We start from the raw sequence: 23,535 nt of genomic DNA, 5'->3' as shown, positions 1-23,535 counted from the left end.
GTTGGTTCCACACCCTCTGTAAATGAGAGATTGACCATCCTTGTGATCCACGGAGTGAGAAACGAAATGGCTTCTTTAAGAATAGTGGCCGAACAAATGTCACCCTTACATGAGGTGGGTTTCAGATTGTTCACTACCCTGTGGATCTCAGTGTCTGTGCACTGTTTGAAACTGAACTTGGGTATCTGTGAGCTTGTGGGAGAGAGATCTGGTTCTGCACAGTTTTGTTGGTGGGGGAAACTTTTTCATCTGGATGGTGATTTTATGTCCAAGAATCTTATTGCGAAAATCTTCTTGGATCATTTGACACCAAGCTGAATCGCGCTTACTGCTATGAGTGGTAGTATTTTTTTCCTTCCACTTCTTTTAACACTTTAAAAAGTTCATTCGATCTTGGTTTTGCATTATGGATGCGTGTGTTGAAGTATTTGGATTTTCCTGTATGATCACTTTTTTAAAGTTGTTCACAGCAATTTTGTATTTTATAAGGGTTTAGGGGTAGAGTTTTTTTTGCCATTCCCTCTCACAGGATCTTTTTGTGTATCTTGACTCTTGCACGGTTTCATTAAACCAGGCATGTTTTATCGTTTCAGACTTGATGACTTTGCTTCTCTCAAGAGCTAGCACCTCAGTGACTTCAGCAATGGCTGCTGATGGATGAGCAACCAGGGTGTCAATGGTCCCAAATAGGTCTGGATGCAGAAGTTTTGGTTTGATTAGTTCAATAAATTTAGCTGCCGACATATTTCTAAAGTTGAGATTTTTTTGTAATCCTTGGCAGTTTGTCCAAATGAATAGGAGCAGCTGGGAGGCATAGTGTGAAGCAGACCAGCAGGTGGTTGGACGAGGGACAGGGAGAACAGACTGAATTAAGAACCTCCAATTTATGGGTAAGTACCCAGTCCATGACATGGCCTTCCCTGTGAGAGGTCTCTTTAAACCACTGAAGAAAGTCAATGGCATCTAAAGGCTCCAAGTAAAGATTTTTAGTGGGTTTGTGTTTCTCATCTTCTTCCCAATAGTTAGTCACCAAGGATGACAATGGTGGATTTAGGTTTGGTAAAGCTATCAATGAGGGCTAGGAATTGCTCTTCAAATAAAGGCATGTCATTAGGCGGTCTGTAGATAGTCAAAATCGCCACAGTGGTGTTAGAGCTAGTTTTTAGCTTAACAAGCAAGCTTTCGCGGCCATCTATACCTGTATGCAAGACTGAATGGCAGTCTAGATGTTTCGTGATCAGTAGTGCAACTGCCCCCTCTTTGATCGATATGTTCCGAATGTAGAATGTTAAATGTTTGAGGGACAGAGGTGGATGCTGCCATGTTTGTGGTATCGTTTAGCCATGGCTCTGTTATACCCATTATGCCGATGGCAGAGCTATAGAGAGAGTCTTCAACCTCACCCCCATGTTTGACGAGTGTTCCGGAGGGCCATTTTAAGGTGAGCCTTGTTGTCGTGGGAGGTCTTTGAGCAAGTCAGCTCTGTCCCCTGTGGCACAAATGGTTTGGGGGAGAAATCTCAGACGACTGGGGTTTGCCAGTTGCTGCAGAGGCTGACTGAATGCCTGGGCAGGCATGAAGTGGGTGTCATCAGTGTTGATCAGGTTTGTCTTGGGAACATCGTGACTGGACGTGTACTTGCCGGGTGTAGCAATATCAGTTGCTTCTGGCTGCCGGTTGGTGGCTCCCAAGAATGCCGACCCTGTGACAGTATCAACTACGGTTTGTGTACCTCGGCTGCCAGTCGCACTATTTTCATCGTTAGACTTCACGACAGGTGATGTAGAACTACCAACGCAATCATTGCTAAAATAACGTGCCACAATACCTTGTTTTATCTTGTGAAAGTGATCAGTGTTTTGAGGGATGCACGTTTGAGGGGCACAGAGTGCATCGAACAAGTAGATTTGATGAGTCATGATGGACAATGGATGTCACTGAGCTGGTGTATGTGCCGTAACAGCAGTGAAAAGGGGGGAGGAGCTCTGTTACTGCACTGACAAGCCCTAAACTCCTGGACACGAACCAGCACAAACCAGCACCTACTCCAACACGCCGGCGCTGCTCTACCGCCAAGGGCCTTAAGAACCTTGTGGAGATCTGGAAAATTGAGTTCCCAAGGACTATAGCACAGTTTGGTTATAGCGTGGCAGCGTGTAACCAGAGACTGGCAGTGCATGGTGAGTGGAATACGCTCGCTGTAGTCAAGAAGCAGTTTGCAAATTTAACAATAAAAGTGCACAGTAAAACAAAGCGAATTCAGAGGTTGAACATACATTCTAATCTAGATGCTTTTACAAATAATGCACCAGAATGGAGCTGCGGTTTTGTCTTCACAGAATAGCAGACTAGTACCAGTAATTCTAATACAAAGATGTTTAAAGCTCACTTTGGTCTTAAATATAGTGGCTAGATGTCAAGAATAAATGATCCAAATGTCGGCTAGGCACACACAAGCAGGCAGGCACATCTGACTCAGGTCAGGTGGTATAGGCGGTCAGAACAGAGTAAAGACTTCTGTCAACAAAATCACGCACACACATGTCAGTCACACACATACCAAGCTGTGGCAGTCCTATAAATAGTAGAGCACAAACCGGTGCCAAATCCAACACACAGGCACAGAGTTGGCACAGAGGGTCTTAAAAACCCTGTGCAGATCTGCGAAATAGAGTTCCCAAATGTTGCAAAATATACTGAACACATAAGAGAGTCGTTGTGTTGCTCGGAATATGTTTGGGTTGTCCCATTGTTTTCAGTCACAGTTTTGTATTACACATTGTTTTCAGGCAGGTGACAGAAGGAAAGGGCGAGAAGCAGGGCAAGGAGGTGGGGTGGGCGTATGCCAGTTAAAGTGGAGGGTTCCAGTAGGTGGGGCATCAGTTTATCGGAAAGGGAGGGGGGGCGCAAAGGTTGGGGAGTGGTTGCTGTCATGATTCCTGCCCCTCATGTCCTAAGCCCTCCAAGATGTCGGGCTGGAGCCAGGCCACAATCACCTACATGGCCCTCAAGGGCCTCTCCATCCCTCCAAAGACTCACTTGGAGTCAGACTTGGCGCTTGTGGCACCAGACTCACTCACTCCCATAGGATAACATAGGGGATTTGACTAGTGCATTGATGGGGACAGGTTGGATGCCCACACATATTTCGGTTCCCAGAACTGCATGTGCAGTCTAGTCTTTTGGGTGTGGTTCAGCCCAGAGACACATGGGATACCCAGAGACTATTTAAGCCATGCCCAGGCTGAGAAACATGCTTTGTGTTTTCTGCACCTGCAGCGTGACACTCACCGTGTTCAGATCGGTCTCCAGTAGGCCTGCATCTTTCTTCTGCGCTCAGCTCCAGCAACAACAAGAACACTGTTAGGAACAGCCTTACCTTGCGGCACTTCTACCCATCATTCATCGCTTCTTCTGTTCTGCGGGCATCTTCGACGGTGCCATTCCCATCCCGGCACTCCGCTTCCTAAGGAAAAGGGAAAAGAACAGAAAAAGGGCATTAGTAAGCATTCATCAAATCTTTGCTTATTTTTAAAGACTGTACAAGCTTCAAACGCTTACCTGAATCCCAGCCGCTCTGGGGAAACTCTGTCCCCGGAACTTCTCATCCATCTGCAAGAGGGAAAAGACACTCCAAGTTAGCGTGGAACCATCTAGAGGCGCCGCATATCGTGCTTACTCACCGCATTTCTTCTTCATAACCGGCATCCACGCTGAAAATGTCACGGCACCTAAAAGACACAGAAAAAGAACTCAGTTCAATACAAATACGAAAGGGTCGCATCGCGCTCTCACTCACCTTCAGCGCTACTCATCTGAGCAGCACGTCGCCATCCCCGGACGCTGGCCATCATCTAAGGAAGGAAAGGAACGAAGTTGGAGAACTGTTCAAAAGACTCATTATACTTACCTGTCGGACTCTTGCCAGTGAAGTAACTAGGCAGCAACGAGCCCGCATCAATCAACGTGCCCCTGCGCTGAAAGCAGGACGGAGAGCACACTTTCCAAGAAAACAAGGTGAGCTGTGGATCAAAGGGAAGGGTTGGACCCCGGGGAAGAAGGGGTTCAAGCACATAGAGACAATAGTGAGTTAAACCCTACCAATCCTGTGTTTCAGGCCCAGTCTCCAGTCGAGTAGACTCCAGGGAAGTGTTTGAGGTCGTAAGAGGTCAGAACAGGTTGAGTGATGTCCCCGTGGATGCCAGGTGAGCGTTAGTTTTGGATGCGATCCCAAGGGTGTAGGAAATGGGGTGAGGAGGAAGACATTTAGGTAGGGCGGGGGAGTGCTGCGGGGGGGCTAACTGTGAAAAATGTTAGGGGGTGGTGGCCATCATTAGGAGGGCGTGGAAGACTGTGGCGAAGCCCTCACGTTTGCCGCACAACAAGGTGAACAAGCTTTGGGGGGGACGTGAGAGGGTTATAGCAGCACAGAGTCAATACGGAGAGACTATCGGAGGTTAAGAGGATATCGCAGCTTCGAGCGTGCGGTAGTAGCCCCGGTTCGCAGGAGGGGCAGGAGACGGCATATGCTAGGGCGAGAATTGAGTATGCACAACATGGGAGGAACTTGGCTCGTTAGAGGTGACTGCAGGGACGGGGGTACGGGTTTGGATCCCAAAGATCCCAGTAATATGTGCCCAATCACCAACACCAATTTTATCCTGAAAATTATGGAAAAAATTTCTACAGAACAACTGCAGGGACATGTGGAAGCCAATAACATTCTGCACGAGCAGCAGTCGGGTTTCCGCGCTGCTCACAGCACGCAAACCGCAATGTTAGATCTTCAATCAAGATTGCTCTTCATAGTGGACAAGGGTAAGACAGGGATACTAATGCTTCTGGACCTATGAGCGGCTTTTGATCTTGTCGATCACACACTGCTACAGCAGGTACTGCAGAAAACAGCAGAATGCTCCAAAGCAGCCCTGGCCTGGCTGGCATCTTTTCCCATAGATTGAGTAGCCAGAGAACACTGGGAAGAGAAGTTCTCAACCCCAACCCCTATAAGTGCAGGGGTACCACAGGGAGCTAGTATATCCCCTCTCCTTTTCAACCTATTCATGGAATATCTATGTGTACTTCTAGAATCCATCAGCGTATATTTTTCCAACTACCAAGCGAGGGATAAGCTTGGAACAGAATATGAGGAGTTTGTGGTCAAAAACTCATGTATTAAGGTAGTCTCCCATGTAAAAACACTTGGGATGATGATGATGGAGTCTACCTTGGGCACAGAAGCACAGACAAAATACTTCTACAAAAACAATGCCTATTATATAAGGCTCCTGAGAGCCATCTGCCCACTCCTCAATGAGAACAACGTGGCCACGATAGCCAGGGCCATTATACTGGCACACCTTTATTATGGCAATTCGTTATTGTTGGGAGCAGCCGCAAAAATGCATCATTAAATGCCAGATAATGGAAAATAAGGCGGTTCAGGTTGTAAAAGGGATCAATAGAAGAGATCACGTGACGGAGGGCAGAAGATCTCTTCATTGGCACAGGGTTGAGGAGAGTATCCTCTTTAAATCCATGACGTTAGTGCACAGATGTTTATATGGAACATCCCCGTCGTACCTCAGATCCAAGTCAAACAGGACCCTGAGATCACAAGCACTAGGCAAGCTACAGGTACCTTTGGTAAACCGAGTCTTGGGTGCCGTGCAATCCTTTCCGGTCTAGGCAGCTCGGCAGTGGAACAACCTTCCATTGACAATGCGAGTAGAACCGAACTACAAAACATTCAAGAAAAATCTGAAGACCCACCTGTTTAACTAAAATCCAGACTTGATAGTCTCCCACCAGCACCCTGATCGCCTATCTGAATCGGTCTCTCTGCACCCTGATGCCTGCGGGCTATTGGCGCATTACAAACACAAATACAATGCACCGCCCTCCTGGAGTCAGACAAATGATCTGCCTTGCTGGCCAAAAATGGCACAAACCGCACTGTTCTGAACAACTTGGAGGGCTTGAAGATTAGCTTTAGTCATTCTAGACAAAAGGCTTTTACAATAATCAAGCCTAGAATTCACTAGTGCTTAGGCCAGGATAGATCTGTTCTGGGTGGGAATATAGGGCCTTATTTGATTTAGGAGTTTAACCACATACCCACATGATGCTTGTGTGTTGGTTATATGGCTTTTCATGTTTAGCTCTGCATCTAAATAAGCACCAAGTGTCTTGATGTTGGTGGACACTGCAATCTGACTGTTGGCGATATCAAAACCTTTGTTTAGAGAGTCCACTTTGGTCAGGCCTTGGCTAGCAGCCACGATGAGAAGCTCCGTTTTGGTATCATTAAGAGCAACAGAATTGGAGATCATCCTGGAATGGATGGCTTGATACACTGAATTAAGAGCTTCGGAGTCCAGTGTGTAATTCCCCGAGTGTTCAAAGACCACCTGGGTTCATCAACGCAGTTAGTGTAGCGGACACCCAAGCGGTTCGGTAGGTCCAGAAGTGGTCTTATGTAGATGTTGATTTAAGAGGGGGAGATGCACAAACCCTGTGGAACTCCCCCATTGTTTTTGTCAGGGTGCGATTGTACATCTTCCACTGCTACTCTTGACACGCAGGGCCAAGGAAGGATGCTATGCAATCCGAAGCATCCTGGGAGCGGCCTACAAGACTCTTCAACCTGTTGACTAGAATGGAATGGTCGACCAGGTCGAAGGCCATCGAGAGTTTTAGGAGCATCAAGAGTGCAGGACGACCTGTATCCACAATGCTGGCCAGGGGTGGCTTTTAAATCCAGGAGGACTGTCTAAGTCCCATGTCGGGCACAAAAACCGGACTGATACATGCCCAGAACATTATTCTGTTCCAGGAACTACTGAAATCGAAGATAGGCCATCTTATCCAATATTTTTAGAACAAACGGGACATTTGTAATAGGGCGATAGTTGTCTGCTAAGCAGGGTCCAGTGAGCTCTTTTTCAGCACGGGGGGTTATCCATACTTCAAGGGATGTTGGTTCCACACCCTCTGTAAATGAGAGATTGACCATCCTTGTGATCCACGGAGTGAGAAACGAAATGGCTTCTTTAAGAATAGTGGCCGAACAAATGTCACCCTTACATGAGGTGGGTTTCAGATTGTTCACTACCCTGTGGATCTCAGTGTCTGTGCACTGTTTGAAACTGAACTTGGGTATCTGTGAGCTTGTGGGAGAGAGATCTGGTTCTGCACAGTTTTGTTGGTGGGGGAAACTTTTTCATCTGGATGGTGATTTTATGTCCAAGAATCTTATTGCGAAAATCTTCTTGGATCATTTGACACCAAGCTGAATCGCGCTTACTGCTATGAGTGGTAGTATTTTTTTCCTTCCACTTCTTTTAACACTTTAAAAAGTTCATTCGATCTTGGTTTTGCATTATGGATGCGTGTGTTGAAGTATTTGGATTTTCCTGTATGATCACTTTTTTAAAGTTGTTCACAGCAATTTTGTATTTTATAAGGGTTTAGGGGTAGAGTTTTTTTTGCCATTCCCTCTCACAGGATCTTTTTGTGTATCTTGACTCTTGCACGGTTTCATTAAACCAGGCATGTTTTATCGTTTCAGACTTGATGACTTTGCTTCTCTCAAGAGCTAGCACCTCAGTGACTTCAGCAATGGCTGCTGATGGATGAGCAACCAGGGTGTCAATGGTCCCAAATAGGTCTGGATGCAGAAGTTTTGGTTTGATTAGTTCAATAAATTTAGCTGCCGACATATTTCTAAAGTTGAGATTTTTTTGTAATCCTTGGCAGTTTGTCCAAATGAATAGGAGCAGCTGGGAGGCATAGTGTGAAGCAGACCAGCAGGTGGTTGGACGAGGGACAGGGAGAACAGACTGAATTAAGAACCTCCAATTTATGGGTAAGTACCCAGTCCATGACATGGCCTTCCCTGTGAGAGGTCTCTTTAAACCACTGAAGAAAGTCAATGGCATCTAAAGGCTCCAAGTAAAGATTTTTAGTGGGTTTGTGTTTCTCATCTTCTTCCCAATAGTTAGTCACCAAGGATGACAATGGTGGATTTAGGTTTGGTAAAGCTATCAATGAGGGCTAGGAATTGCTCTTCAAATAAAGGCATGTCATTAGGCGGTCTGTAGATAGTCAAAATCGCCACAGTGGTGTTAGAGCTAGTTTTTAGCTTAACAAGCAAGCTTTCGCGGCCATCTATACCTGTATGCAAGACTGAATGGCAGTCTAGATGTTTCGTGATCAGTAGTGCAACTGCCCCCTCTTTGATCGATATGTTCCGAATGTAGAATGTTAAATGTTTGAGGGACAGAGGTGGATGCTGCCATGTTTGTGGTATCGTTTAGCCATGGCTCTGTTATACCCATTATGCCGATGGCAGAGCTATAGAGAGAGTCTTCAACCTCACCCCCATGTTTGACGAGTGTTCCGGAGGGCCATTTTAAGGTGAGCCTTGTTGTCGTGGGAGGTCTTTGAGCAAGTCAGCTCTGTCCCCTGTGGCACAAATGGTTTGGGGGAGAAATCTCAGACGACTGGGGTTTGCCAGTTGCTGCAGAGGCTGACTGAATGCCTGGGCAGGCATGAAGTGGGTGTCATCAGTGTTGATCAGGTTTGTCTTGGGAACATCGTGACTGGACGTGTACTTGCCGGGTGTAGCAATATCAGTTGCTTCTGGCTGCCGGTTGGTGGCTCCCAAGAATGCCGACCCTGTGACAGTATCAACTACGGTTTGTGTACCTCGGCTGCCAGTCGCACTATTTTCATCGTTAGACTTCACGACAGGTGATGTAGAACTACCAACGCAATCATTGCTAAAATAACGTGCCACAATACCTTGTTTTATCTTGTGAAAGTGATCAGTGTTTTGAGGGATGCACGTTTGAGGGGCACAGAGTGCATCGAACAAGTAGATTTGATGAGTCATGATGGACAATGGATGTCACTGAGCTGGTGTATGTGCCGTAACAGCAGTGAAAAGGGGGGAGGAGCTCTGTTACTGCACTGACAAGCCCTAAACTCCTGGACACGAACCAGCACAAACCAGCACCTACTCCAACACGCCGGCGCTGCTCTACCGCCAAGGGCCTTAAGAACCTTGTGGAGATCTGGAAAATTGAGTTCCCAAGGACTATAGCACAGTTTGGTTATAGCGTGGCAGCGTGTAACCAGAGACTGGCAGTGCATGGTGAGTGGAATACGCTCGCTGTAGTCAAGAAGCAGTTTGCAAATTTAACAATAAAAGTGCACAGTAAAACAAAGCGAATTCAGAGGTTGAACATACATTCTAATCTAGATGCTTTTACAAATAATGCACCAGAATGGAGCTGCGGTTTTGTCTTCACAGAATAGCAGACTAGTACCAGTAATTCTAATACAAAGATGTTTAAAGCTCACTTTGGTCTTAAATATAGTGGCTAGATGTCAAGAATAAATGATCCAAATGTCGGCTAGGCACACACAAGCAGGCAGGCACATCTGACTCAGGTCAGGTGGTATAGGCGGTCAGAACAGAGTAAAGACTTCTGTCAACAAAATCACGCACACACATGTCAGTCACACACATACCAAGCTGTGGCAGTCCTATAAATAGTAGAGCACAAACCGGTGCCAAATCCAACACACAGGCACAGAGTTGGCACAGAGGGTCTTAAAAACCCTGTGCAGATCTGCGAAATAGAGTTCCCAAATGTTGCAAAATATACTGAACACATAAGAGAGTCGTTGTGTTGCTCGGAATATGTTTGGGTTGTCCCATTGTTTTCAGTCACAGTTTTGTATTGCGGGGGTGCAGTGGTTTGTCTTTACATGCCTGCTGTGCAGGCTGAGAGGAAAAGAGTTACAGCAACCTGGTTTTAAAATCACAGAGAACACATTTTTGTTGCGGCGGAAATAGTAGAATTACTGCTGCAATGCTGTTTTTCGGCGGCGTGCAAGTATGGTTGCGAACACCATTGCTTTATGTGTTTTCACTCACCCATTGCATTACATTGGAGGATGGTCAAATGGTGCACAACACAAAAAGGTTTAGAAATTAAACCGGTTTGGTGTATGAAGTAGTTTGCGTGGGGGTGTTTGGGAAGTCTGAAACGGAAATATTTACATTTGGAACCGCCTCCCCCGCTGAGCGTTTCACCAAACCGTATCAGATCACCCTTAGACTGAGGCTAGGCTCTAAGCCACAACCACACTCGCACCGACCCATCCACAATCCATCCGTTACCAAACCTTGCAATTCAAACATGTATTTTGGTGAATGACAAGGAGCCAGCCCCGGCCGGGCAAAGAATTTGTGACCTCATTGTATAATCCGCAACACAATGAGGGGCAACGCTAATTGAGGGGCGCTCTGTTTGGCCCGGCACTCGAGGCGTTGCGCAGATCACAAATTGTGCGAATACGCTTGTAGCTTAAGGTAACTTTGTGCATGAATGAATATTCTTTAAAATGCACAATTTACATCACACTTAATCAAAACGCCCTCCCTTGAGTACTATTCAAACAGTGTCACAAAAAGAATGAATAGCCTTTTACAATTGTGGGCCACCTCTCCATTGGTTCCCAAGACAATATAGTGGCGCGGCAGCCTCGTAGTACACATGGAAAAGTTTTGATGTAGGTTTTGTTGGTTTTGGCTTGTTTTTGCGGCGGAGCCCGGGAATGAGCACCCCACCCCGTGAACAAGGGTCAAAAGACTTGCAGACGGGCGGCACACATCGGAAGGTTCTGGCTGGGGATAACGCACTCTGCAGGGTATAGATGGGCAAGTTGGTGATTTTCAGGGGTGTCATATTGGCTGGGTTCCTGGGAGGGGTCTGCTAGTATCGTTGTGAAGTGAATTAATTGGTCATGACCTATACTAATACATTTTCTTTTGTTTTTCAAGGTGGCAATGTTCATGGGGTAGCTAAAATAAATTCACGAAGGGCTCACCTAGCCTCCGAGGCAGCTGTTTCCTGCAAATAGTAATGGCATACGCTTGCAGTGGTGAGGGGGAAAACAGGGGTGCAAGACCGTACATGTTCTTCCCGTACTTAGAGTGGAGGATGCAAACGTGCGCTATGTACAGCATATATAAATAACAAACACATCGGAGGGTGATTAACTTCCAATGAGCAATTTACATGATTCATAAACACTAGGGCAGCCGTACTAAAGGCATACACTGGCTACTTCCAAAACAATGGATCATCGTGTTTTTCGAGGTCTAACCTGTGGGATGGAGTAGGTGACACTGAGGGACTATTAGTCATCCCCCCACATCCTATGTCAGACTCGTGAAGCATCTATTTTGCTTGCATCTCTAAACATTCACCTTATTCATGTAAAGATTCCATGTGCATTTTTTTTATTAGATCTACTGCACCGTGCTATTGATTTCAATGTCTGCGTATAGCGTACACATCTTCAATAGGCACCTAGCACCAGTCCTCTTTCTAGGTTGTTGAACTGGTTCCATGATTGTAGTCATTCATTTTTATTTTTACTTTTATAACGTGTCCAAACAGGAAACAGACGTGAGTACAGCCAGCGCCTGATTAGAGTCAAACAGCAACAGTCGGATGTTGGAGCCAGACCGCACCCATTCAAGTGAGTAACTGGGGTCTGGATTTTCACGCGGTCCATGGCAGAGAGGGACAGCCCTGTTTGGGTGCTTGCTCACTCACGGCCGTAAGTCTACAGAGCACAGACTACATTCGCTGTCCTATTTACGTAGGGCTGAGTGCGTGATACATGATACACAGGTACAGCACCTGGCAGAGATTTGTCATTGCTCTGGTGGAATCTTTGTACAACCACAAGAAGGGCGACTATATCTTCCATCGACACAAGAAAGACAGGATTACAGAGATAATCACTCCTGAGATCTGTCCTGAAGAAGGTCTATTGAACTGTGTGGCCACCATTGATGGCTCTATAGTGACTGCACATATGTAGACGAGAAAAGTCTCTATGAATTATCTGTGGATTTGTGTATAAACTGAGAATTTGTGTTATACCATCAACTGTGTAAACTGTGTGTGCTGAGCGATGAAGGGGTCTTTATGAGGTTTGACCGTCCTTCTCGCTACTCTGTGTGAGTGTGTAAGTGGACATTTGTTGGTGTGACTGTGGATGATAGATGGTAGAGTTGTTTGGTTTATTTGGGTTTCTTGGGCAATGAGTTCAAATTGCCTATATGATATGGTGTATTTTATGTGATTTTGAAAAGCTACTGTATTGAATAAATATATTTTTGATAATAAATTTACGAATAATATGGTAATCCAGCCTCACCCTCACGGTTCAACTGTTTTGATTTATATATGTGTTTTGCCTGAAGAACCGGTTGATGTACAGGCACCCTTATTAACAATTACTTCCAAAACAAGCAAATGCAGCACGAACAAATAGCTGGCACACTGGGCTTTATTGTCAAAGTGGGTTTTGAATCAGTGGCACACACGGACGGATACCCCGGAAGGAGCTCTAATTGCCTATGATGTTTAACATCATTCGTTAAATGGGAGTAAGTGACTTGGGCGGAAGAGAGAAGTTTCATAGGTGAGATTCTCTTGTCAACCGAAGGCGTGCTTAAACAGAATGGGTTGTAGTGGTATCCTCAAGCTACGTTTCCTTCCCGTCCCTGTTTTGGGAGCACTGGTACATTGTTCAACATCTGGGGTTGCTCAATGGAATTCTTGATTTACCAGGCACCATCAGTTGCGGTTTGTTTGCTGAAGATTAGCTGAAGTTCCTTAGCATGGGGGTAACGGGCAAGGGATGTGGGGTTTTGTGCTGAGCCACTTTAGGCCTGTTTAGGGCAGGTTTAGTCAATGACCAGATAAGATTTGGGAGTGGGGGGAGTTTACGCCCAATGATTTTACACAGTACCTTAGACGAGTCATGAAATAAAGGACCCCTGATTTAAGTGATGGGGTATGAACAAGGCAAGCGAAGATGGGGACAAGAATAACTTCGATGCCCTTTGGATCAGGATTACATAGGGCCGTGGGACCATGATTTGTAAACTCCCAAATTTGCAGGCAATTAACAGTGAGATTCGAGTAGCAGGGGGTGGCACTCCCACTTTGCTTCCTCCTTAGGAGGAAGGGGTGTCCCCGGGCCTAGCCACATCCGGCTGGGCTCTGGGGAGCGGATATAAGGCAGGGGGACTGCTAAACCCAGTCTCTTTCCACAGCCCCCACCTGAAATCCCACCTGCCCTCACCTGACAGTAGGATAGCGAGAAACGTGGAGGTATTTCATTGTGCCTAGGGTTAAGGGGTAAGCCATGGGAAATTAGGTTTCTGTTAGTCTAAGAATAAGTTAGTTCACCTTTTGGTTACGGTTGGGATTTCTTTGTTTTCAGTGGTTTTCCAGGTGTGTATGTTTTTCGGTTGTAGCAGGGTTTGAGGGGCTTCAGGTAATGTTGTAGACGCAGTTACGCCACCAGGGGCAGGCCCTCCCGTTAAGGAGCTCAGTGGCGGCAGTCCGTAAGAGAGACGCTTTCACACAAAAGAGAAGGCTGGGGCCGGAGCCCCTCTCCAAAGTTCGACACTCCGCTGGACACGTCCGGAGTGGCCCTTCTGATGGCATCGATGTTATGATGAATGTGTGCGTGAGGCGAAAGATGGTGGTAAGTCCCCTGCCCCAGGGTGAGCCACAACCTGATATCTGGGGGGAACTCTCTGCTGCCGGTAACCAGCAGAGAGTCATGGCGGAGTCACAGGTCAATCCCAAGAGAAAGCGCTGTCGGATACCACAACAGGACTGCACAGCCAATAGCTTAGAATGTTCGGCATACAGGAGTACTAGACTCAGGGGATGTCCAGGGTAAGGGGGAGGGCTAGGTGGTTTGGAAGTCCTGCCAACTCCAAAGCGGGGGCATGTGGGAAGGGGGATGAAAGCAAATGGGGGAAGGGAAAGTAATGGTGGAACTAAAACTTGGAAGGGGGAAGTAGTGGGGAAAGGGAAAAATTTGGTTTGGGGAATGGATAAGAATGGGGCAAGGATGGAGTTGGGTAAGAAAAGAATTGGGGGAATGGGAAGAGTTGGTAAATGGGAATAGGTGGGTTCAGGAAGACATGAGGGGGGTAAAGATTTCAAGTCTGAAATGAATTGGGCGGTTGAATAGACATTGATGTTGGGGTACTGGAAGAGCCGGGGAAGGGAATGAGGGTACTGGGGATGGAATCAATTAGCAATGGAAGGAGTTGGGGGGCAGGCAAAAGCACTTGGGGAACTAAGATATGGGGCATGGGAAGAACTTGGGGAGGGAATGATGGGCATTTTGGGGAATAGAAAGAATTAAGAAAGGAAACCATAACAGGGGGAATGGACAAAACCGAAGGGGGATGAAAGCACTGGGGGAGTGAGAAGAGACTCTGGACTGGCCGAAGGGGGGATGGGTTAGGCTGGTGAAGGGGCACCGAGTGGGGGAAAGAAAGAAATGGGGAAATAGAAGTAAGAGAACCAATGACAGAAGGGTAGAATGTGAAGAAAGAAACTAATTAATAGAAATAGGATAGAATGTGAGGAAAGAATTAATGAATTAAAGGATAGAATGTGAAGAGAAAATTAATGAATAAAAAGAAAGAAGAAAAGGAAAATAACAAAAAATAAGTAAAGAAATGGTCATGGGTGGGTAGAGAGGGAATGACTAGGGAGTGAGGGGTCTACCCGGAAGGGTTCGCTGGACACTGACGGGCAGGGGGTGCTTAAGAAGCCACATCCAGCGTAGAATAATCCTAAGGTGTGGTGGAGAAATGGATCACCTGTAAAATAACTCCTGGCTTGATGCGTCATTAAGGCTTGTTGCAGCATTTGTGACTTCCACCTTTGAAAACTGGTCCTGTCTCTTTATTTCTGGGAATTTCCAAGGAGTCATTTTGGGGAGGGAGAGCGGCCGATGGGGAAGGTCTAGCATGATGAGTGAGGTGGTGGATGCCTACAATTATGGGGGACGCAGCTGTAAACTGTCCCCGCTATGCCAGGCGAACATGCAGTCAGGAGAGCAAGTGGCAGGCGCTGCTCTTATTGGTACGCCCACCCAGCCCAACCAGGGGGATGGAGAGGAATCAGGGATGGACTATACGGCCCCCACCCATGGTGGGAGGGGGCAAAAGTACGTCACAGAGGGGCGACAGAGGAGGAGCAGCGCTAGAGAGGGGGGGCTATATAAGGCACCAGGACCCCTGAGTGCACTCTCTTGGTCCTGCTCCCCCCAGCTCAGAGGAACCTACCCACCGTTCCCTCTTTAGTTGCATGGTCCTGTCACTGTCTTGTAATTATCTTTTTTTCTTCCAGAATTACCCAGCGGATGTGACATGGTGCTCCCAAGAAAAAGCGCTGACAGATACCTCAAAGGGGACTGTGCAGCCAATCGCTTAGAATGTATGGCGCCCAGAAGTACTAGAGGGGAGGCCCGGGGAATGGGGAGAAGGCTTGGAAGTCCTTCCGACTCCAACGCGTGGGGCGTGTGGGAAGCTCGGGGGAAGGGAAAGTAATGGGGGAACGAAAACTTGGGAAAGGGTGGTAAGTAGTGGGGAAAGGGGAGAATTTGGTTAAAGGAAGGATTGGGAAAGAAAATGGTTTGGGGCATGGATAAAAATGGGTTCAAGGAAGGAGGTTGGTAAGGAAAGAATTGGGGGAATGGGAAGAGTTGGGGAATGGGAAGAGTTGGGGGACAGAAAGGCCTTGGGGGAGTAAGGATTTTCGGTCTGGAATGAATTGGGCGGTTGAATAACTTGGCTATGGGGGTACTGGAAGAGCCAGGGAAGGGAGTGAGGGGGATGGGGATGGAATGGAAGGAGTTGGCGGGGCAGGCAAAAGCACTTGGGCAACTAAGATATGGGGCATAGGAAGAACTTGGGGAGGGAATCATAGGTATTTTGGGGAATAGAAAGAATTGAGAAAGAAAACTGTAAGGGGGAGGAATGGACAAAACCGAAAGGGGAGAAAAGCACTGGGGGAGTGAGAAGAGACTCGGGAATGGCAGAAGGGGGATGGGTTAGGTGGGGGAAAGGGCACCAAGTGGGCTAATGAAAGAAATGGGGCAATAGAAAGGGAAGCAATAGAACCAATGAAAGGGGACTGTGCAGCCAATCCCTTAGAATGTACGGCTCACAGGAGTACTAGAGGGGAGGCCCAGGGAATGGGGGAAGGCTATTGGGTGGGGTAGAGGGCTTGGAAGTCCTTCCGACTCGAACACGGGGGGCGTGTGGGATGCTCGGGAGAATTAGGATGAAAGCAAATGGGGGAAGGGAAAGTAATGGGGGAACAAAAACTTGGGAAAGGGTGGTAAGTAGTGGGGGAAGGGGAGAATTTGGTTAAAGGAAGGATTGGGAAAGAACATGGTTTGGGGCATGGATACAAATGGGTTCAAGGAAGGAGGTTGGTAAGGAAAGAATTGGGGGAATGGGAAGGAGTTGGGGAATGGGAAGAGTTAGGGAATGGGAAGAGTCGGGGGACAGAAAGGCATCAGGGGAGTAAGGATTTTGGGTCTGGAATGAATTGGGCGGTTGAATAGACTTGGGTATGGGGGTACTGAAAGAGCCAGGGAAGGGAATGAGGGTGCTATGGATGGAATCGATTAGCAATGGAAGGAGTTGGGGGGGGGCAGGCAAAAGCACTTGGGGGACTAAGATATGGGGCATAGGAAGAACTTGGGGAGGGAATCATAGGTATTTTGGGGAATAGAAAGAATTGAGAAGGAAAACTGTAAGGGGGAGGCATGGACAAAACCGAAGGGGGAGAAAAGCACTGGGGAGTGAGAAGAGACTCGGGGAATGGCAGAAGGGGGATGGGTTAGGCGGGGAAGGGGCATCAAGTGGGGTAATGAAAGAAATGGGGCAATAGAAAGAGAAGTAAGAGAACCAAATAAAAAAAGGGTCGAATGTGAAGAAATAAACTAATGAATAGAAATAGGATAGAATGTGGAGAATTAATGAATAGAAGGATAGAATGTGAAGAGAACATTCTTGAATAGAAAGAGAGAAGAAAAAGAAAATAACAAAAAATTAAAAATAAGTAAAGAAATGGCCATAGTTGAGAGGGAACGACTAGGGAGGGAGGGGTCTACCTGGCGGGGTCCGCTGGACACTGACGGGGTGGGGTGCTTAAGAAGCCACACCCAGCGTAGAATAATCCTGAGGTGTGGTAGAGAAACGGATCACCTGTAAGATAACTCCTGGCTTGATGCTTCACTAAAGCTTGCTTCAGCATTTGTGACTTTCACCTTTGAAAACTGGTCCTGCCTCTTTTTTTCAGGGAATTTGCAAGGGGTCCTTTCGGGAGGGGGAGGTGGAGCCGGCCAACGGGAAAGGTCCAGTATGAGTGAGGTGGTTGATGCTTACATCTTGGGGTGGGGCGCACCTGTGGGCAGTCCCCGCTAAGCATTGTGTATCCTTCTGCCAGTAGTTGGAAAATCATGCCCTTGTGGCGGTCGCTGTGACGCGACATTTTTGTGTGAAAATGACTCTTCGATCTCCTTTTGTGGCGCCCAGCTGGATTCTGTTTTGGGGAAGATGGATGCCACCCAACTTTGGCCGTAATTGCAGCATTTTTTGGTGCCGGCGAGGGGACATGGGCGGCCCGTGGCGGGAAGGTTGAAGCACATTAGCCCTGATGTGCTACCAACGCACGTTGTTGATCCGCTGTGTAAGAGGATTCAATTCAACACTACAGCTAAGTCAATGCCTAGTCTGGGATACTGAATGGAAACCCTTATTAATATATCTTATGTCCAGTTCATGCGTTCTGGATGACTACCCCTATATAACACCCCTCTCTTGGAATCCCCCTGACCCCACTGAGCCAAGAAGTGGTTCTGTTTTGCAAGTCGAAAGGTTTATTTGAGAATTTAAACAATATAGATATATATCACACTTTATAATAAATTAATAATTGGATATCACACTGAATCTGAGCAGTAATCAATAATGGATAGTCTGGCACTAGCACACTTGTGAATAGGAACAGAAGAATAAGGTGGTAGAGAATGCTTTATATAAGTTCAGATGGATGTAATGTTGAATGAAAATGCAATACCGAAAATACTCAATATGATTTCACCAAAACAATGTAATCACTTTTCTCTGGCAATCCCCTCCCACTTTTACGCAATGCAAGGAAAAGGAAGGAAAGCACACAGTTCTCAGAAATGCAATCAACTGTAATTCAGTTCACCCCAGCAAGCTTAGACTACAGAAGTTGGAAACACAGGCCCAAAATGCTTTTATATGTGCTGGCAATGAAGTGAAAAATATGCTAAAATGCTTTTAATTCCCTCTAGAGGTTCAGGGTGAGTGGTATCTAGTTAATATTAGTCCAGGCTCACTCTAGCAATGATTCAGGGATGGTTCTTAAGAGGCAAATGAATTTTTAGCAAGGAAAGCAATGAAGCTGCGGGTTTCACACGTGGAGAAATTTGCAAATCGCGGTACACTCGCGAGTGCGTTTTTCGCGGTTGCGGCAAAAGTATCGGGGGTTCGTTGAAAAGCTGAGATTCTAAGCTTTCAGAGGAAAGTTACTGCAAGTCTCTAAGACAAACGGTCACGGAGTTATGAACGATTTTGTGAAGGTTGTTTTTCAGATTTGAAATTTTAAAGTTCAAAGTGACAGCTAGCAGCTAGAAAATGACAGGTGACAGCTTTTAGGCAGTTCTACCTAGATTAAAATAGATTGAATTATATTATTTTAACTAAGAGATTGGTTCTGCACAGTTCCGCTAGGTACTCACAATATCTTTAGAAATAGAATGGGCCTTGCCACGGATCTGGTCAGGTTTCAGACTGGACTCTGGTCTGGTCTCGGCACTTCACAGTGATCTGGGTCAGCTCTCTGGTTCTGCTAACAGTGGTCTGGGTCAGCTCTGCTCTGCTGGTCTAGCCTCTCTGGATTCTGGAGATTGATGGATTTGAAGTCTGGATCTCTGAATGTTGTATGGTCCGGCAGAGCGCGTTGCAGCAAATGGAATTGAATGTCCCTATCTGTCCTGACTGTCTGCTTTTATGTGTTTTGAAAATGGGTGTGTGTGCAGCATCACTAAGCTCTACCCCTCTCCACTTGTCATTGGCCACTTCCTCCTCTTCCCCTTGATTGGGGGAATGAAATGAAGTGTCATCATGATGAGGTCTGTTTATGGTACAGAGAACCCACCCCTGTCAAATTGCACACAATCTATATTTTGACCCAAAAGACATATTTGCACCGGTACACATTTGTTTAAAATTACATGCACCCATCACATATCATAGGAGGTATACCCTGTCCAAATCTGCTCTTCCTGGGAGCTTGCATTGAGAAATGGCAACATATTTCACTTTTTGGTCAGGTTACCAATATCAGATTCTTACTCAAATTTATACACATGTGCACAAGGAGTATGGACATTACTTGATGAAGTGTCAGATTTCTAACATGCATACATTTTAAGTAATACCCTCTTAACTGCTAGTTTGCCCCCAGATCATGCCACCGGTGCAAAAAACCTCTTAAAATGTGGGCAGAAAAATCACAAGAATTATGGTATCATTTAAATAATTATGACAAGTCCGTACTATGAGTTATTCATCTTTTTCTAAAACCATATTCTGGCTACAGGGGTGTATCTTTTCAGGTCACATGGTACAGAAACCAGTCTTTCCACTTTCTTCAAGCTCAGCCTCTGTCTCCAGTTTCTCCCCCTCCCAGTTTCTGCCAAGAGGAAGCCATTTTTATTACCCCTGCAATAAACCATCTGCCTGGGCCCTGGAAGGCCCATTGTTCAAGAGGAAGCCATTTATGGCCACTTCCATAAACCCTCTGCCTGGGTCCTATGTTTAGTCTCTAGCAGTCCCTTGATAAGTCAATCAGAGAAGTGTCAGATCCCTTTTGGTGGGAGCAGCAAAAGGGCAGCTAGGCCTGGGAACACAGCTGTTGTGCAAGTCTCATCTCTTGTCGGGGGTAGCTGGTGGGCAGAATTCAGTTCCTTAAGTCAGGCCCCAGCTAATGTCACTTTTAGTTACCCAGTTTTCTGCATTCAAATAAAATGAACCATTTTTACATATGCAGCTAAAATGCTGATTCTAAGTTTAAAACTATGACATTTAAACAATTGCAACCTATGTGACACTCAAATGTAGGTCACTCATTTCTTTTAAACATTTAGATTTTTAGTGTCTTTCAGTCCAAATTTACTTAAACTGCTGAAATCCACAGCTCAGCCAGTTTTTGGGATTTAAGAAAATTAATTGCCCACAATTCTAGGTTGCTTTTGGCAATCAGCATTGCCATTCCCAATGGTTTCAGACTACTGTGTGGGTAGTCCAATGGTGGTTTTAGGCAGTGCCCTTCTGTGCCCATAACATCGGCAAAATGGGTGGCAGCCTATTCTTCATGCACTTCCCTGGGCATTTTCTGGGAAGCTCTGGCCATCATGATGTTTTCCATGTCAGTACTGCACAGTTTTTGAGGTAGGACTTGGATGCGTGGATAAAAACATCCCACAAGCCCCCCTCTTGCGATGGCCATTCTGTTTCACTGATGGAACTCGCAAGACCTGGGATGTTTCCTCATCTTCTTCCAATAGATGGCACAGTTCAGCATCTTTTTCTCCATCCGGTTGGATCGATCGGTTCTCCTCGCCGGTCCTGATGGGAAGATTGGGCGGTACACTGGGCCCCTTGCGTCTCTGCTCCCGGTCTCCGGATCGTCCCCCTTGGCCCGTCTCCAGGTTTTCTTTCTCCTAGGATGACAAAGGAAGAGCGGCAATACCTATTCATAGACATTTTTCCCCCACCATGGATATAGCGGGGTGGCATATAAATTTATAGTCAAAACATATGAACATGCACATTTCTTTTTGCATTCAAAAACAAAAACACCCACATTGAGAAACTCAGAATTTGATAGGCGATATGTAGGATATTTTAAGTTAGAACTGAATTAATCTGAGACAGTACCCTCTAGGATTCCAGAGGATTCCTCCAGTTGTTGCAGAGTGTGCCTGGGATGGCAACACTTCAACTGGTTAATGTGGACCCACTTGTCTTCCCCCTCTGCCAAACCGCCTTTGGGGATGCAGATTTTGTAGGCCACAGGGGAGATTTAACCTCAAAGGGTCCCTTCCATGTAGGCAAACATTTTCGATGTTTGGCCTGGTTCCTTTGGAAATTGTATAGATAGACCCGGTCCCCCACCTGATATTCCTTCCTGGAAGTCTTCAGGTCATAGTGGGTCTTCATGCTATCAGCTGATCTTTCTAGATTCCGCTGAGCATAAGCAAAAGCATGTTGAAGGTGTTTCCTTAAATTCTCCACATACTCGTGAGTTGTGGAGGCATTTATTAGTGTCTGCTCTTGGGTCCTGTAGAGCAAATGCTGAGGAAGCACCATCTTGCGTCCAGTCATCAACTCAAATGGTGACATTTTGGTTGCAGATGAAGGGGTAGATCTGATGGCCATTAGGACCAGAGGTAATCGGATATCCCAACTTGGCCCAGAATCTGCCACAAACTTCTTTAATATGCTCACAATGGTTCGGCTATATCTCTCTACTGCCCCAGAAGAAGCTGGTCTATAAGCAATATGCAGCTTTCTCTTGACCCCCAGTATCTCCCACATCTTTGTCATTACTTCACTGGTGAAGTGGCTACCCCTGTCTGACTCAATCCTTTGAGGTAGACCGAAACGGGAAAAGATGTGGTTAATCATCAGGGCAGCAGCAGTTTCTGCCTTGCAATTTGGGGCTGGGAGACATTCCACCCACTTGGTAAACAAGCATGTCACAGTCAACATGTACTTATTCCCCCTAGCAGAGCGAATCACGGGGCCTACAAAGTCAATTTGTAAATCTGACCATGGCAGTGTCTTCCCCCTCTTTTGGAGGGGTGCACGGTGCGTGAGGGATGATGACTGAAATTGTGCACACACAAGACACCCTTTCAAGTGTTGGTCGAGGTCCTGCCCCATGTGTGGCCAGTATGCAACCTCTCAAGATTTCCAGTGTTGTGTGAAACCCCCTATGACCGGCGGTGGCCGCATCATGGGCGTGACCTAACATCAGGCTTCGGAATGAGGTAGGAACCACCCACTGATCGTGGCCAGCTTTGGATTTCCTTACCAGCAAACCGTCTTGGATTCGGAACATTTTTGGACATTTCATCAACACTCTTAGGTCCTCTTTCCCAGTGTAATCGGTGTCCGTCAGGGGAAAGTTCTCAGGGTCCTCAAGGTGTTGGTAAAACTTACCAATAATTGGATCCCCCTTCTGAGCTGTAATCAAATCAGCATCAGGGGTCTCCTTACTCCATTGTGCAATTGAAAGATCATCGTGAGCATTTGTCTGGGACCTAGTGATAGCAGTGACTTGGATTTCCCCCAACATGGACTCAATCTCAATTAGATCCCCTTGGATGGCCCCGGTTTTGGCCAGCTGATCAACTAAGTCATTTCCAGTTTTGTCTGGTCGCTCTACTTTGGAATGACCCTTGATCTTTTTCCAATAGATGGTCATCTCATTCGAGGTGACCAGATCATCAATGTTTTGGATCAACTTCCCATGTTTCAAGGGTTTGTTGTTAGCACATAACATGCCTCTGGTTTTCCAATTAACCAGGTGCTCCACGAACCCGTTCCGTACATAATCCGAATCTGTGATTATGACCAGTTCGTGGAGTTGATGCTGCACAGCAGTGAGGATGGCCTGATGCACAGCCATCAATTCTGCCCCTTGACTACTTCGGGGACCAATATTGTATCCAGCGGAGGGTTCTGGGGACTAATTCACCCATGCATTCCCTACGCCGGCCACCAGTTCTTTCCCCCCGTCGTCAACATGGTAAGAGCATTCCCTCACACTTGTCCTCTTCAAAGACTTTGTGTGGGGAATTAAGGTATGCCTCCGTGTTGTCCTTGATTTTTAGACTTTCGTCCTCGAGACAGTTTTCTCTGGCACAATCATGCAAGTCAGCCAGACCTTGCGCGAGGGGACTCTTCTTGTTTTGGCCATATCGGACCTCCACCCGAAAGCCTTGCATTGACAGAATCCAGGAAGTAATTCGGGAATTACTCACATTTCCGGCCCGGATTCTATCACTTTGGAGATATTGCAGAGGCTGGTGTGGAGTCTCCACTATGATGTGTTCCCCCTGGATAAACGGGCGGTAATTCTTCAATGCCCACACCGTTGCCAGGAGTGCCTTCTCACAATCGTTGAATTTTTCCTCCACTGAGGATAAAGTTTTGCTCGCATAGGAGATTACTTTATTGACCTTGTCATGCTTTTGGTATAATACTGCCGTCAAGCACGTATTAGAGAACCCCGTCTCCAGGAAGAACTCCTTGTTTCCGACAGGGTAAGCTAGGCAAGGCCCTTGTGAGAGGCTTCTCTTGAGTTGTCTTACTGCCTCGGCTTGTTCTGGACCCCATTCCCACTTGACCCCCCCCCTTCAGGAGATGAATCAGGGGTCTGGTGATCTCTGCGTAGCCCTCAATGAAACTTTCTGCTGTAATTAGTCAGTCCAAGGAGGCTCCTTAGTTCCCGCAGAGTTGTGGGGTCTTTCAGTTCCTGAAGTGCTTCCACTTTCTTTTCCTGGGGACAGAGA

The sequence above is a fragment of the Ambystoma mexicanum genome, chromosome 1p (genome assembly GCF_040938575.1).
Source record: "Ambystoma mexicanum isolate Mex_15411 chromosome 1p, UKY_AmexF1_1, whole genome shotgun sequence".
In the NCBI taxonomy this organism is placed as follows: Eukaryota; Metazoa; Chordata; class Amphibia; order Caudata; family Ambystomatidae; genus Ambystoma; species Ambystoma mexicanum.
The sequence above is the reverse complement of the archived record's forward strand: the minus strand, read 5'-3'. Positions refer to the sequence as shown.